Genomic DNA, 17,131 nt, shown 5'->3' on the forward strand with positions numbered 1-17,131 from the left:
ACTCCAGAACCTTGCTGCCCCATCGGCCGTCAGTTCTGCGTACTATGTGTCCTGCCCATTAGCATAAAGGTAGCAAGAAGGCGCTGGACGCAGGCCGCTACCAACCGTGCAACATGAAAAGCATTGGGGGAGGCCTATGTTCAGCAGTGGACGTCCTATGGCTGAGATGATGATGTAGTTAAGTAGTGTCAACTACTAAGCCTTAAAATGTATTGTACTAAGTAATTACTGACCTTCATAAGCTGTGAATAATTAGTAGAATAAAGCTGTGTTCACATAACTCGTGTATTGAGGTCACGAGTTGCAGCGGATAGCGCTGAAACTACACAATGTGCTCGGGGGCATATTTTGACATCGATAGAGATGAATTTGTGCACTAAAACTAATTGAGTCTTTTTTAAGATATTTGTAATTTGTTATTGCACAAATTACTAATACTCCCGTTAGCCCCTCGTACTAAGCTAAATATGCACGAGTGAGCTCACCACAATAGTCGAGCTTTTAGCTCTGGACCTTACTCTAGAGACATTGTTGATGGTAAGGTATCTAGTATTTAATCCGTACTGCCTGCAATATTAAATGTGAAAGTTTAAACTTGTGTCTATCTTTCCGTTACATTTTCAAGCCCAAACCACTTAAGCGATTTAGATGATACTTGGTTTAGATACAGAATAATGTTATACTTCGGGGTTTTGGTTTAGCTCTGTTTAGCTCGGATTTGCAAACGCGGACGCATGCGATAGTTTTTCTGAGAGACCGAACTTCAAGCGAGCGTAGCCCCGGGCAAAATCTAATGAAGAGCATTATAACCTATACTACCTACATAAGTAGTAGTTAAAACTGTATTAATTTACACATTTGAAAAATCAGTAAACTTTTCGTGTGAAGCCTTATTTCAAAGCCTCTTGCAACAAAGCAGCTATCTACCAATTTTATGGCCCGCGCGATAAACTCTACCGCTTCCAGCATACCACCCTCCGTCGCAAGCGCAGCTGACCGCGCGATTCTCTGCTATGACATTGGACTGAATACAACAAGGAAGTCGGATAACCTGGAAAAACTAAATCAATCGTTTGACAGTTGACATTTGCGCGGGTGTCGTTTCGCGCGCTTTTCGCAACAGATCAAAAATCAATTTTCTTTTTAAATTTTAATTCTTTTGTTTTTCTTGACAGTTGTCATTTTTGCGCGGGTGCCGTTTCGCGCGCTTTTAGCAACAAATTAAAATTATCTTTTTTATTTTGAACTCTTTTGTATTCACGGAGTGTGTAAATAAAATGTGTAATCGTTTTTGTGCATATTTATGATTGTTTTGTGTTTTTATTGAACTTGAACTGTTAAATAAAAAACTAAAATGAAGATCAAAGTGCAAGCTCCGACTAAAGTTAAATATTCAACAAGAAATAGCGAAAAACATGGTAAGTTTCTTTTTTGTGACAGTGTGGAGGAGTGTTTTTTTTTGCGGTCAAACATTACATTATTTTTTCCATAAGCTGGAAAAATTCCACGAATCCAGTAACTCCATCGAATGACAATATTATTATTATGATGAATTCATTTTCTTTTTTATTTTTATTTTTTATCAAAACTGTTTATTCCTACTTTATTTAACTTAAGTTAATATAACTCTATGAAGAACAATCGCTTTAAACAAAGACCGGAATGTCAAATGTTTCGGATATTTTTTTTCTTTTAAAAGCTTAATTAAATAAAAATTGATTACATTTATCTATTAAAAATAACTGACATATTTCTTTGTTGAATCATGCATCACACGACGGACATATATGTCAACATATCAATCTATGAGCTCATGTTTTAACTAAAATTAATTAGTCACTCATCATAGTTATTTAGAATAAGATATTTTTTCAAGTGCATGATGTCTTTGTGCTCTACATGAAGAAGAATGGAGGCAAACAATACTCACTAGATGTCGCTTTATTGCGAGCCTTAGCATCAATATCAATTACAAATATTTTACTGTATTCCTGTTGTCCCCATGATTCTTGTCCCCATGATGAGGTGAACTGGAAGTAATTTTAATTATTTTATTCCCTTTTCCTCAGGGAATACTGCTTACAAACAGAGGCTACCTTAAAGATTTTATAACTTAAGATTATCTTTTTTAGTTGCAGAAGTATGTACCTCTTTCAAAATTATATCTCTGATTCTTCCTTCCACTAGGTCTGAGCCCCGATTACGGTAATATTTAACGTCGACAATCCAGACACGCTTCTCGATTCTGCGATACGATTGGTCAAAACAGCTGACGTACGCTGTTGAACGACCAATCGTATCGCAGAATCGAGAAGCGTGTCTGGATTGTAGACGTTAAAAGTTACCGTAATCGGGGCTCTGTTCTAAAATTTAGTAATAATAAAATAAGAATATAAAGTGGCAATAAAGGGCTGCATTTGCTCGATCGAAATTTTCTTTGATAGCTTAATTTAAGCTCGAATCTATTCTTGACTTTTCATTAATATATTATTTACTTGAGTTTTATTTTAAATTTTAACATATTTTTTTATAATAATTGTAATTTATTATATTTTTACGTTTTTGGTATAAAAGACTTCAACGCGCTACCATTACGCATTAAAATAAATTAAAACATTTTTATTAAAAAATTCGTTAGGACTTAAAAAAAAAGTTCATAATTAAAAGGAATTTAAATTGGTACCAATTCATCACTCACTGAAAGTCATCTTAGCTGCTTTTTGACGATTTGACTTGATACTTTATTCATTACATAAATCTTTCTATTTGGAAAAAACCTATTTTTGTACTACATTTTACCATCAGGTTATAGTAGGTAGTCCACTATTGGGCATAGGCTTCTCTTTGAAACTGGCCATTTATTGTCCTAAGCAGTGGTAGGGTTAAAGCAATACTGGAACGTGTAAAAGCGCTTTTTAAAAGCCTAGTATTTCCACAAAATAAATTACTTATAATAACTTTCTCTCCAATACGCGTTACGCATCTCAGGATTACAATAAAAAACAAAACGTCACCTTGACATACCGTCCCGCGCAAACATGGCGACCGTAGTTTTTTAAAAACGATCCCCGTAAAAGCCAATAGTATGCTCTTATTCTTTTCAAGTCAATCTCCACTTTCTCCCCAGTTAATACGGTTGATATTTCCATACAGAACAAGCACAGATGTGGTCAAACAAGGCAGAGTTTGCCAACCATTTCTAGCCATTAGCGGGACGATCAGAATAATAACTAGGGATGTTATGGATATGTGGTTTCGGTTAAGGATACGGTTACGGATATTGGAATAATATTATACCGGTTTCGGTTATTTTATAATTTCGGATATCCGAAAGTTTCAGTTACGGTTACGGATATCTGTGCTTTAGAATGCAATTTGCAATAGTTGTCCAACACGGTTCATTCATAGCCGCACACTTTACATCGTATAAAAAGTAATAAAAAAATAAAAATTGATATAATGGCATCAAAAAGGTAAATCAGGCTGTTATGCCTTTACATATAATGCTATACAAAAAACAACTTAAACTGCCTACATCCGAAACTGTCCGTAACTTTGGAATCGGTTACGGTTACGGTTTCGGATATTTTTTTATTTCGGATATCCGAAAGTTTCGGTTACGGTTACGGATATCCTTCCCTGATAATAACAATAAAGCTGTATTAGGGGTCCGCACGCAAATGACCGCTCGTAACATGGCGTTAAGGAGCTTTATTCTGTGTCATTAAATAAAATCTTATTGGATAGTTGTAATGTGGGAGCGAATACTTATAAGAATTAGTGTTTATTGGAATGTTTTCCTCTTATTTTTTCATGTGTTGTTTTTTTCATGTTTTTGTGTGCTTGCTTCAATATTTACAACTATGTATATTTTGACTGAAATTCTTGCGCTGCTTCTTCTCAATGGGACGTTTAAAAGAGCTTTTTATAAGCCTACTTGCAAATAAACTAATTTGAATTTGAAATGACAATCCCGCCTTATGCGTCTAAAACGCCCTCCAAAAACAAAATGGTTTAATTACATTATCACATACATTATTACTTACCATTATTTTTCACCATGTGTGCTCCAACAGGATTCGAACCTAGAACCTCTGAGTCAAGAGAGAAAAATCTTTAATCGGAGACTGTATACCAATAAGAAAACTTCAAATCTGGTAGAGTTCAGTTTAAACTTACTTCTCCTTACTAAGGGTTATTAAGCATCGGTTGAACTATTCCCACCTCTCTTTCCACCGCTGCAACTCCTGTGTAGCCAGGATCTACAGCTTGACCGCCAATAACCCAACCAGTGAAGGTGAAGTTTGTCCCGGGGGAAAATTAAACTGTCATTTGACCGCAACGAAATTAATCTAACGCTTCTTCAAGCGATTTAAGTATTTAAAAAATACGGAACCCTTGTAATCTACGGCACACAAAACCAGTTCAAACTATTGACTCCGCAGTGCGGTAGCCATCTTGACCACAGACAAACATTCACAAATGGCCGCCCGATATTACCTCTTTTCTACGAAGCAGGTTTTATTGTGTCGAAAAAAAAGGTTTGACATGTCCATATGGGCAATGGGCATGTATGGGACCCGCCCACGATTCTTCGGACTATCATGTTTAGATGAATGGAATAGTCAATATTTTGAAGGGTCAAGGGCTTTTCCTAGAATCTAGTGCGTTTTTACGTCTTGATTTGGCTATAGGATTTGATTATTTATAGCTGCAGCTTTTTGTAACTTTTAGTAACTTGAACCTAGCGTGTCTTGTATTTTGCAAGATTACCTTTCGTATTTTTCGCAAGTTACGAGAAGACAAAGAAATACAAAGCAATGAAAGTACGGTCTAATAAAAAAAAATCTTTTGCCCACTCTTAAATTGCGAAAATAAACCCTGAAAAGTCCATCATAATTCATTGACTTTCAGTCGCAATAGAGAACAAAGCCTGGCAGCTTCTGCCAAGTCCCCAATTTTATTGAAAATCCTATAAAATCTTAACTCAATGAAGAATGGAATAAATAAATTATCACCGGGCAATCTTCAAACACTGTCCACCGTGTCTCGTTAAACACTCGACATTGGCGAAACCAGTGTGCTTCAAATACGCACCATTGGAGCCATTAAACAGAATAATAATAATAATATAAAATCTTATAGATGTCGAAATACACAAAATTCTTTCACAATCCCGCCTAATGGCGAATCCGTGACTACCCAAATGCATTCCGGTGCAATAAAAACAAATATAGAATCTGTGTAACAACAAATAAGTCGAAAAAATTCGAAAAAGCGCCGCCATATTGCTCGCTGCGTGTACGCACGTTCGGGCCAACAAATCTTTATAGATGGCTTTCGTGCGTGATGTTTCTCGGATTTTTTCGATCCTTTTTTTGGACAAATTACTATAATATATTTGTGTTGACTTTTTTCGGCAAATATATCGTTTATGGTCATGTTTATTGATATGTACGGCGACAGGTGGCAATTTTTGGGCATGGTTCTTCGGTCACGTACCAATACTTACTTGACTGTATTTATAAATTTTATTTTGATAGGTACTTATAAATGTTTTTCTAAACAGTAACGAAATGTGGAATCAGGGAATAAGTATACTTGAAATAAAATATATAAACCACAAAATTAAGAAACCCGAACCTTAATAAAATACACATAACTTCATTTACATAGTTACAGTTATTAAGAACTTATTGAATTAACTCCAATTTTAAGTAGGTAGTTTAGTTAGGTAAGCTTTTTTCAGTGGGGGAAGCTGAAGCTGAACCTATTAATGTCGTAGTTTTTTTATGCCTTTGTCCAGCTAAAACTAACGAACAAACGCAGTTAAAGACGTTTTGGGGGGTCTACAACCGTGCCCCCTCTCCATTTCTTGAAAGCTGAATCAACTAGCCAGGCCAATAACATTCGCACACAGTTCACAACAATATTTTGCCTTTTAGCGCCATTTCCAAGCGTATTTACACGAGCTACATGCGGACTACAATGTAACCGCCAATTACGAGTAAAATGGGTAAAGTGCGAAGTGTTGGCGAACTGTCGAAGTTCGACTATCGATATCGACATAAAAACTGCACTACAAGACAAAGAAACATAATACGTGACAGTTTTGATTCATTCATTCATGCAGCGCCTGTTCACAGACATGAGGGGTGATTTGAACCAGTTATCTCCATATTTGGTCATATTATAGGGGAGACTTCCAGTATCTTGGCCCACTTTTAGCAAGCCCACGGGCCAAGTCGCTGGATTTAATTTTTAAATACTTTTTCGTCCAGTAACTGGACCCACTCTAGAATTCTAGAGTAGTAGCAGGCCTCTTCATCTCCGCGAGTTTACATCGAAAACAAAACACGCACGATGGCCCATCTACAGGATACTATTCGACAAGGCCTCACATACGAGCGAACATTGACTTACGCACGCGTATTCTTGTGTATGATGGAAGAAAATAATGAAAATGGTGTACTAAATACTGTGCAGTATTTAACTGCCTAAATAATAATAAAAACACAGAATGTACTTTTTTAAGTTGCCTCAAGACACTGAGAGGTAAATAATTAGTTAATATTATTCATGATTCATGCTAAATCATGTATTTCCTCCGCCATTTTCCGCAGTTTGGCACCTCACGTTACATCATTTTACCGAAGTCAGCCCTATAGCTTCGGCGCAGTGCCGATCACTGACGTTTGTCAACAAAATGGTGCTTGACTCTTGAGACAGGCTAAATTACACCATATTGTTAATGACATTGAGCATACATTTTTTTAAATACCTTCGCGAAGTAAAACTTCTGTACGTAGTACTTATTATTATTCTGTGGTAGTAGATTGATTTTTGTCGATATGGTGTTTAAATTCATAAAAACATTGAAGGTGGGCCCAGTTACTGGAACAAATAGTATTTGAAAACTCAATCCAGCGACTTAGCCCGTGGGTCAAGTCACTGGAAGATTCTTAATAAGGAATGTAGCGAACCGCCGAAGGCACTACCGAAGGCACGACACTGAGGTATTGAAGGCACTGAGCTGTCGATAGTGTCGTGTCGATATCTTGCTTCCCAACATCACTAGGACGTAGCACGAAAGGCTAAGTATGTAAAAACAAATAAAAATGAGTAAATAACAATTTACTTTATTTTTGTAACATGGCGGTAAAGAGTAAAGGTAATTACGGAGTAATTTTTTTTCTTTTCAAGTCTGATGGGTTTGTATTGGTTCAACCTACAAGAGTAAATTTTACATTTCTCAACATTATGAAAGAAAAACGTCTTCGCAGCAGTGGTTAATAAGGAAAGAAAGAATAAACGGGACTATTCCCACCTCTCGTTCCCACCGCTGCAACTCCTGTGTAACCAGGTTCTACAGCTTGATCACCAATAAAAACTCAACCAGTGCAGGGTAGGCCAAGTTTGGCAACAATGGTTAGATATTGGACTCTACTTTGGTGGTTCTGAGTTATTTAAGTAAGAGCTTAAGTTTAGCTAAGAGCTTTAGTTTAGACTCCAGAACCTTCACTGGTAGGGTTTAATTGACGGCCAAACTGTCTTCTTCTTCGCAGTCGGTGCACTCTTGCCAGTGGTCGTGGTCATCATTGTAAATCACGATGAGCGATCTTTGCAATACGGCGCCATTCCTCGCGGACTATAGCTTTCCGAGTACATTCGATAACCGAGCACTTTTTTGTAGTTACGGTATTTATTTAGTCTGTCCATCTCATTGATGATCTTCCACGTGGTCGGGTGCCTTTAACTTTTCCCTGCATCAAGAGACGCTCTATGAGTCATTACCGCGGCGAGATATATGGCCAAGCTGTAGATCCGGCAATAAAGTTGAAGTGGTGGGTCTAGAAGTTTAGATACTGATGGCCATACAGTGGTGGGTACGAGAAGTGGGATTATAATTCACCGTTTACAATGTAAGTAAACCTCAACCTGGTATATTAACAAGTTTACTAAGCCGATCGTTACAGAAGCTGTAAGCACGGTAATAACACGCCATTTATTTTAATATAGCGCCAACTACACGATGTTTACAGCTCGCACACGTACGCGTTACAATGTTGCTCTATGAGTGGCCATATACAGGGTGTTGATTTTAATACTCGCCATATTTATTTAAGTGATCTATTATGACCTATATAAACGCATATCCACCAAAAAAAATTACAAACGAAAGTGGAATTTTTAGCGAATATTTTCCGTGGACATCAACTGTACTGTGGCTCGCAATACTGCAATACCTTTACACTGCGGCACCATCGAGCTACGCGGATCGCTCGCTTATCATGTCGGATAGCCCACTGAAGGAAGCCACGTAAAATAGGTAGTGTAAATAGGTATTAATCTTTGACTAACTTAAGTTAAAGTTCGAGTTAAATTTTTTTTTCGAAGTCAATTTTTTTTACTGATTCGTGATCAGAATAAGCTACTTAATCTACTCCCGACTTCGCAGGCCTGGACCCCGTTTTATATCCTAAGGGGTGGAGTATCGTAAAATTAGCGGATGTCTACATCCTATAGGAACCTACCTGCTAAATTTCAAGTTTGTAGGTGTTAAAGTTTCTGAGATTTCGTGAATAATCAGTGACAGACCTTTGTCCAGCAGTAGACGGCATTTGGTTGAAAGGAACGAACGAACTAGTTGAATAACTAATGGCCTATCTAATCCAATATTTAAATATCTTTATTTTAAATAACATTGTTCTTGTAAGGCTGCCTTCAGTGCTTTCGCGTGATGTTTAGAATACGCGCACGTTCGCGCAACTTTGTAGGTATAGCAAGTGATGTAATCACGTATACACATAGGCTGGGTTGCAACATCTTACTTTGACTTTAACAAAGGTCAGAAATATGTCAAACCCCGTACAAAACACACCGGTTATTGTCATAGTTACTGTTAAAGTTGGGTGGTGCAACTCAGCCTTAGTTCTTCTTTCAAGTCACGAAGGCGAGTGACCTTTACTTCTGTGTGTACGTATCCATGCACATAACGATAGCAAAACTTTTGGAAAACGAACAGTAGCAAGCACACATGTAAAGCTCATTCACCTTTGTGAATTGCAACAACTATAATTAACTCTTCCAGTGACTTGGCCCACTTTTAGCTTGGTCCACGGGCCTAGTCGCGGGATTGGGTTTTTTTATATTTTTTCTTCCGGCAACTGAACCCACTCTAAAATTCTAGAGTAGATTTTTGTTGATTGAAGGTGGACCCAGTTGCTGGAAGAAAATAAAAGATTTTTTCCTTTATTTAAAAAGTACAGTAACAGTACAAATCATTTAAATGTAGAAACACTTTCGAATCTTCTCTTCAACAATCTTTTTCGAATGACATTTGTAAAATTCTTCTTCTTCTCCTCTATGGCTATTGTTTTTCCACGTTTGCCAATGTCACGTGAGCATAGCCATTACACGGTATATGAAATTATAAACCTTGGGGTTGAGTGCTCATTCGTAAAATTAGCCTTCATTTGTCATATCTTAAGTTTTTGTTTTGAAATACCTCACGTATAGATAGCGCCAAGGCCGACCGCTTGCAAACTTATGATCTAATTCGATTAATATTTTCACAACAAATTATTGTTTTATTACATTTTAGATAGATAGACACATAAGGAATACCGAATAGAAACAGTTTATTAGATGGTCTTATTGCGAAGCGATTTCTGCCAGGCAATCCGGGGAGATGAAAGTAGGGGAAACTTCTTTGAGACATCTTAAAACTAACATAAAAGCTCTTTAAATTTTCATTGAATTTGGTTTATAGGTAAACAGATTATGTAAGTAAGTAAAAGTTATTCAAAACTACCTTTTGTCGTAAAAATAAAGGATTCGTTAATTTAATGTAAGGATCTGAAGGTTTAATTATTTATTTATAGAAACCAAAAGTTGTTTCACCATCAATCCCTAATTTCTAAGTGACCCCTATGGTAACACATAACAGGAATTTTGTTTTCATAGGGGTCACTTAAAAATTAGGAATCGATGGTGAATATGGGCATAAACGTTTCTCTACAATCTTCTATTTTCTTCGAAGAAAAAAATACGTTTTAATACCCACAAATCTCTTCACTAATAAACGTCACCGTTTGTTATTTAAGAAAACACAGGCAAGGACATAGGTGCGCTTACAGCCAGTAACTCAGGAAGGGCTTCCATCAAGCTGTGTTTTTCTAATACTTCCATGGTTTTTACGTTCCGTTGCAAGGATTAAGCGATTACGATGTTTAGCCCAAAGCATGAATTATGGGCCGTGTAATCCTAACGCCGCTAACATCTGGCTGCGTGCGCCGGAACGTTCGGATTTTGAAAAAATACGTAATCGCGAAGGTGATTAGTCGGAAATGTTCTATTTTTAAAACATCAGCTGATTTTTTTCTCATTTTCAGCCTGAATTGAAATTAACTTATATGGGTACTTAGGCTGAGTTGCGCCACCTAACTTTGACCGTAACTTTAACGATATCCGGTGTTTTTTGTATGGAGTTTGACAGATTTTTGACGTTTGTCAAAGTTAAAGTAGGATGGTGCAACCCAGCCTTACATTAAGTAATTTTAACAAACGTCAAAAATCTGTCAAACTCCATACAAAAACACCGATTATTGTTATAGTTACGGTTAAAGTAATTTGGTGCAACTCAACCTTAGATTTTTACGACTTGAATAGGGTTATTTATTTATTTATTGTCGTTTCATTCAAATAACGCGCCATAATCTTTAATACAAAATCTTATTACAATCGTTATACATAAGCATTAATATTTCAAAAGGTAGCGCTATATTTTCGCAAGTCATTTACTTAATTGTAAAGATAATGCAATTACGCGTACAAAACAAAAAAAAAATGAGTTCCCGCGACGACAGTATCCCGCCAATGGGCTCTCACCACAGATTCATTACATCAAACCATAGACTACAATGATACATTAATAAAAACTCTTCACAATGCGCGTCGCGTTTGTTTTTAACTGTCCCACAGATAATGTAGACGCAAAACTTTTACAAGGTGCGAAAAAAGGTCCTAACACTGGTCGTGAGAAAGGATTTTGGGCAGAATCCATGAATGGCACAGGATTTCCTTCGGGCGTGAGTCAGTTTGGTCACGTGCGAGCAATTGGCTTTACGCTTAGAGGAATGTGTGAGCAACGAACCAAAAATTTGTTTTGTAGCTTTTGTAGCTCGCAGTTGAGCTTGACTTTTATATGTACAAAAACAACTTGATGCATTGTCCTTATTTAGGCTTTTATGGGAAAGAAACGTGACTCATGCAATGGGATCAAAATGACGCGAATTATACAAGGTGACCCATTGGTTCCCAAAGTGGGGGGCGCGCCCCCCAGTGGAGGCGCAAAGACCTTTAAAGGGGGCGCGGGCCATCTGTGTACTTAAGTATAAAAAACCTGCGATCGAATGCATTCCAGACTGCTCGATACGACCAATAAATAATCTTGACTAGAGGAGGGGAAGCGGCGGAATATTTTGTATGGTCGAAAGGGGGCGCGTCTCAAATAAGTTTGGGAACCAATGTGGTAGATTATATCAAGTTCTATGGCTGAAATGATGATGATGAAAGCAGCTCTCGTGTAATAGTAAGCATATTGGAGTCTCTTGGCCTGTACAACATGATCTAGGGTCAAACTAGCACATTATTTTTGTTTGACGCAACGCAAAGCGGTGTAGAAAGTTTATAGTACATCTTTTGATTAAAATTACTAAATAATATTTATTACGCATTGAAGTAACAACACAAACTGATAACTAACTAACATTACGTGAGCCATCTTGCAATACTCGTATTAAACTGCAATAACTTCTCAATAACTAGGTAAGTACATACAATAACATTACTTCATAGTTTAAAATAGCGAGGTAAGTATATTATTCATTTTCTTTTTCGAAATACTATTCTTTCTTATTCCACAAAATTGTTTAAATTCGTTATTTATTCGATCGTGAATCTGTCTGATTTGAAAAAGAAAAGATAATTTACACAACCAGTCACTATAACAACATATTTTCTCACGTAAACTTCGCAAATCACCAATTTGCTTACTACAACTTTTGTGAATGACGCCACAGGTGTCCACTACGTCATAAAAAAAAAACACAGCTAAACGACGCACAGACACGCGCGTCCTTTGCGGCCATAGACAATAGTACCCGCCTCCTTTGTAAAGAAAAAAACAATAGACGTCATATTGTTTGGGCGCGAAAATTGACAGTTCACTCGTTCCCACGAGTATGAATGAAAAGTTATTTTGCATTTCAAATTGCCGTGTAATATTTTAGTCTTATTAAAATCCAATTACCCATGAATTGTTTTTTTATTTTCTCCAAAGGGTTTTGAGAAATGAAGAGATCCGTAAACGAACTGAAGTCGCAGACATAGCCCGACGGATTTGCAAACTGAAGTGGCAATGGGCAGGCTGGGCATAGTAAGCATAGCTGATGGCCGATAGGGCAGCAAGTACTAGAGTGGAGGCCACGTACTGGAAAACGCAGCGTAGGACGTCCACCCACAAGGTGGACTGACAACCTCATAAAGATATCTGGATGGCACTGGATCAGCCTGCTACCAACCGGTCACTATGGAAATCATTGGGGGAGGTCTACGTTCAGCGTGGACGTCGTACGGTACGGCTGCAATGATGATGATGATGATGATATCCCTGGGAATCACCCAGACCCTCCAAATCCGGAAAGAACTGTAACTACAAAAATCTCTCTGTATTGTTGTTACTTAAATTTGGCTATCTAAATTTAAACCAACGTTATTTAGCTAAAACTCAAAAAGAAATCGACTAAAAATACATGTATTTTTAAATGACAAACGCAAGGGCATGTCTCCAACCAGATTTCGGCTTAATCTCTTAAACCTTTTCAGGTGAGCTCGGTTTAACCGATTACAGACGGACAGATTATGCGATTACATCTGTAATTCTGTAGACCATAAAAACGGAAGTAAAAAAATCACGTAATCCACTTCGCAGGTAGTGAAAGTGTTAAACAGATGAAGGATGGTTTTTACACTTTTTATTTTTCAGACGCAATTTTTTTGCAATTTGTTATCTTAACTCCTAATTGTGATTTGTGACATTAATGTGATTACCAAAAGAACTAAAATTCGCACGAAGGAAGTTTTGATTAGGAGAAAAATTGAAAACTTTCCCGGAAAAACATAAAAGCCCAACTCAGTCATAATTAGACTGACCTATGCAGTAGTGTACCGGAAAACGCAACGTCGACGACATCGTAAAGGTAGCAGGGAAGCGCTGGACGCAGGCCGCTACCAATCGATCAACGTGGAAAGTATTGGGGGAGGCCTATGTTCAGCAGTGGACGTCCTGTGGCTGAAATGATGATGATGATGCAGTAGTGCAGTACACGCGCGCAGAGCCTTGACTTTTAAAAAGAATGGGAAAGATTTAGGCTAGGTTGCACCATCTTACTATAACATTAACAAACGTCAAAAATCTGTCAAAATTCATAAAAAAATCACCGATTATCGTCATAGTTACCGTTAAAGTTACATGCAGCAACTTAGCCTTAGATGAAGATTTCCAAATCCTCGGCTCACGCAACAATCAAAGCATCTAGTGATTTATCTCGACCGTTTACCCGACTGCGCCAGAAGAAGTATGTTTTTTCAAGCTGTAACACTACCCCACACACGTGCGTGGATCCGGGCGCGCCCGGTGGCCGCTTGTCATGAAGGGGAACTCACAAAAGACAGGGGAATACCGGAATTAAGATACATTTGAGGAGTAAACTCAGTTTTATTTATTATGTTGTCGTTACTAATCTTTAACTCCTAACACAGTTAACACGTTCGCGAACACGAGAATCAAAACTTAAATGCCGAGTTTAGATAATGGCTGAAAACTTCAAATTTTGTATTTTTTTTCTAAAAAAAAACTCATTTTATTTTTGCAAGTAGGCTTTTAAAAAGCACTTTTCTTTTACATGTCCCAGTAATTATAACCCTACCACTGCTCCGGGACAATAAATAGGCCAGAGCTTTTCTCTTTGTAAGCTTACCTGTACATTTTGAATTCTAATTTAATTTGAATTAACTCGAAATAACACCAGATTTGTAGGACTATTTATGAAATTATAAAATTCAATTATCTTTGAGCTTTGAAACCATTTTTTTTATATTTTCTTTCTTTCAGTACAACTATGCTTCTCAATCCAAGTCTTTATTTCGTGAAACAGTAAAACAGTGTCACTTTTCATAGCTTGTAGGATTTTGTTATGATTAGGCCCTAAGCAAGAATGTGTCCTTCCCTATGAGAACATTCCCCTATTAGCATTCTCGTGTACCTGTCTCAAAAAAACTGCATAATTGACACAACAACTTTACAACCTCATTGTTGCTTTCATTGTCTATGCCCAAAAAAAATACTCCCACGACTGGAGAGAAAAAAAACAAAGCTTTAAAATGATTGTCAACTCCTTTGAGGTAGGCATTCTAATTTGCGACGCCTTTGCCGGACTTTAATGAATGGTTTGAAAACGGCAGACAGTCTGGCGTCGGATTTTGTATTGTTGTTTATTGAATTAGATATCACGACAAAATTATGCAGCGTGTTCATTTTGCATTGATTGCAGTTATTTGACGCGTTCATATCAAATACCTAACTTTATTATGTATGCCGTTAGGTATAAAGTTCGTTAGGTTCATTGCCCCGACAAATAAAATAAAGTAATCGTCCAGGCGACTGTAATAAAAATAAATGTATGTAGCCATTTCTTGGAGCACTATCCCAATCCCAACTAATATTATAAATGCGAAAGTAACTCTGTCTGTCTGTCTGTCTGTCTGTCTGTCTGTCTGTCTGTCTGTCTGTTACGCTTTCCCGCTTAAACCTCGCAACCGATTTTGATGAAATTTGGCATAGAGATAGTTTGAGTCCCGGGAAAGAACATAGGATAGTTTTTATCCCGGTTTTTGAAACAGGGACGCGCGCGATAAAGTTTTTCTGTGACAGACAAAATTCCACGCGGGCGAAGCCGCGGGCGGAAAGCTAGTCTATTATAGAGACAAAAATCATAACAGCGCTGCAGCGGCATAATAAAACATTTTAAGGGTGCTCCCGCACCTGTCATTCGTCTTTAAAAAAATCTAAGCTTGGAATTTAAAATTAAGCTTTGGACTAATACCACAGAATAATAATAAGTACTACGTACAGAAGTTTTACTTCGCGAAGGTATTTAAAAAAATGTATGCTCAATGTCATTAACAATATGGTGTAATTTAGCCTGTCTCAAGAGTCAAGCACCATTTTGTTGACAAACGTCAGTGATCGGCACTGCGCCGAAGCTATAGGGCTGACTTCGGTAAAATGATGTGACGTGAGGTGCCAAACTGCGGAAAATGGCGGAGGAAATACATGAATTTAGCATAAATTATCATGAATAATATTAACTACTTATTTACCTCTCAGTGTCTTGAGGTAATTAAAAAAAAGTACATTCTGTGTTTTTATTATTATTTAAACTCTGATTTTTAATTCGACGGAATTTTGACATTTCAGAAGTGTTGTCAACATTGAAACATTCCCACTAAGAATGGAGAGCATTTTCATAAATTAAAAAATAATCCTTTCTTGAATTTAAGGTTTAACTTGAAAAACTAAGGCTTAAAAATGTACCGATCATTTCAAAATAGTTATTTGAATTTTTATTATCATACTTTTGAAGTTACAAAAAAAATTGGGAAATTATTTTTCTATTACTGGTCTCCCTGGCCAATAATCCATGGGTTACAAACCTTTTTTATGAAAATCCTTCTGTTAATAAAATCTTAGCTTCATAAAATAATCAACTTAACAAGATGCCAATTTTATAATCCAAGTTGATTATGATGACGATAATGATGATTGATGATCAATACATATTTTCGTTTATGATAATAATATATTATATGTTGTTTTACTACGTTAAAAACACGTTTTTTTTTCTATTTAATCTCTAAAATGTACATAATAATTAGTGTTCATTGAGTTCACAAAACAAAAAATAGTTCATTCTTGTAAATTGTACTTGATGAAATTTCATTTCATATTATTTATTAATAATTCAAAGCAAAAAAGGCTTATTACATCTGAATTGTCAAAAAATGACAGCTGTCAGAATTCCGTCGAATTAAAAATCGGACTATAGGCAGTTAAATACTGCACAGTGCACAGTATTTAGTACACCATTTTCTTTATTTTCTTTCATCATACACAAGAATACGCGTGCGTGAGTCAATGTTCGCTCGTATGTGAGGCCTTGTCGAATAGTATCCTGTAGGTGGGCTATCGTGCGTGTTTTGTATTCGATGTAAACTCGCGTAGATGAACAGGCCTGCTAATACTAACAGTCTTTGCTGAAATACACTTACTTAACGATTGTAGAATTTGATTGTCAACTAAGACTGAGTTGCACCACCTTATTTTAACCGTGACTATTAACCTTAACCGGTATCTTTTATATGGAGTTTGACAGATTTTTGACGTATTTTAAAGTTAAAGTAAGATGGTGCAACCCAGCCTAATCAAAAAACAATTGGAAAGGCAATTTGATTATTAGCAATTTTCCACAGTTGCTATGCAAACACTATGAAAAACTGCGTCAAATATGCGAGCTAGAGTTCTTACTCAGCAACCTGCATAGTGGGGGAGCGCCCTAAGATAAATTCAACTGTCAAAGAAGTGCTCATCTTTTTTTCGCGCCTTTTTGCGCGCAAGATGGCCGCGATAATATTCAAAAGTGTGAAAAGTCGTCGCGATGAATCGATCCTTTTGTTGCAACATCGAATGTGACCACGCATTAATTAAAATTTAAATATGAATGCCCTTTGATGGATTTAATCACATTTTATGTTTTATACAAATGTCGAGACGTTTTATTGATATTGAATTATTTGAATAGGTCTTCCATACTTCCATGGGGGTATTTCCATGTTATTTACAGCTTTTGCTTGAGGCTTTATGCACGTGAACTCCCAAAAATCGGGATAAAACTATCCTTATTATTTCATGGGTCTCAAAATATCTCTATGACCTACCATTTCATCTAAATCAGCTCATTGCTTGTTTTAAGCGTGAAAAAGTAAAAGTCGGAGACTAGAGTTACCTTCC

General features: G+C 36.9%; 1 protein-coding gene across 1 annotated transcript in view; it reads left to right on the forward strand.

Annotated features, from left to right (window-relative positions):
• sim (bHLH transcription factor single-minded) overlaps positions 1 to 17,131 on the forward strand; it is a 46,654-nt gene that overhangs the window by 11,008 nt on the left and 18,515 nt on the right. The window lies entirely within an intron of this gene.

The sequence above is a fragment of the Ostrinia furnacalis genome, unplaced genomic scaffold (assembly GCF_004193835.3).
Source record: "Ostrinia furnacalis isolate ACB-3 unplaced genomic scaffold, ASM419383v2 OfSCF1534, whole genome shotgun sequence".
Lineage (NCBI taxonomy): Eukaryota > Metazoa > Arthropoda > Insecta > Lepidoptera > Crambidae > Ostrinia > Ostrinia furnacalis.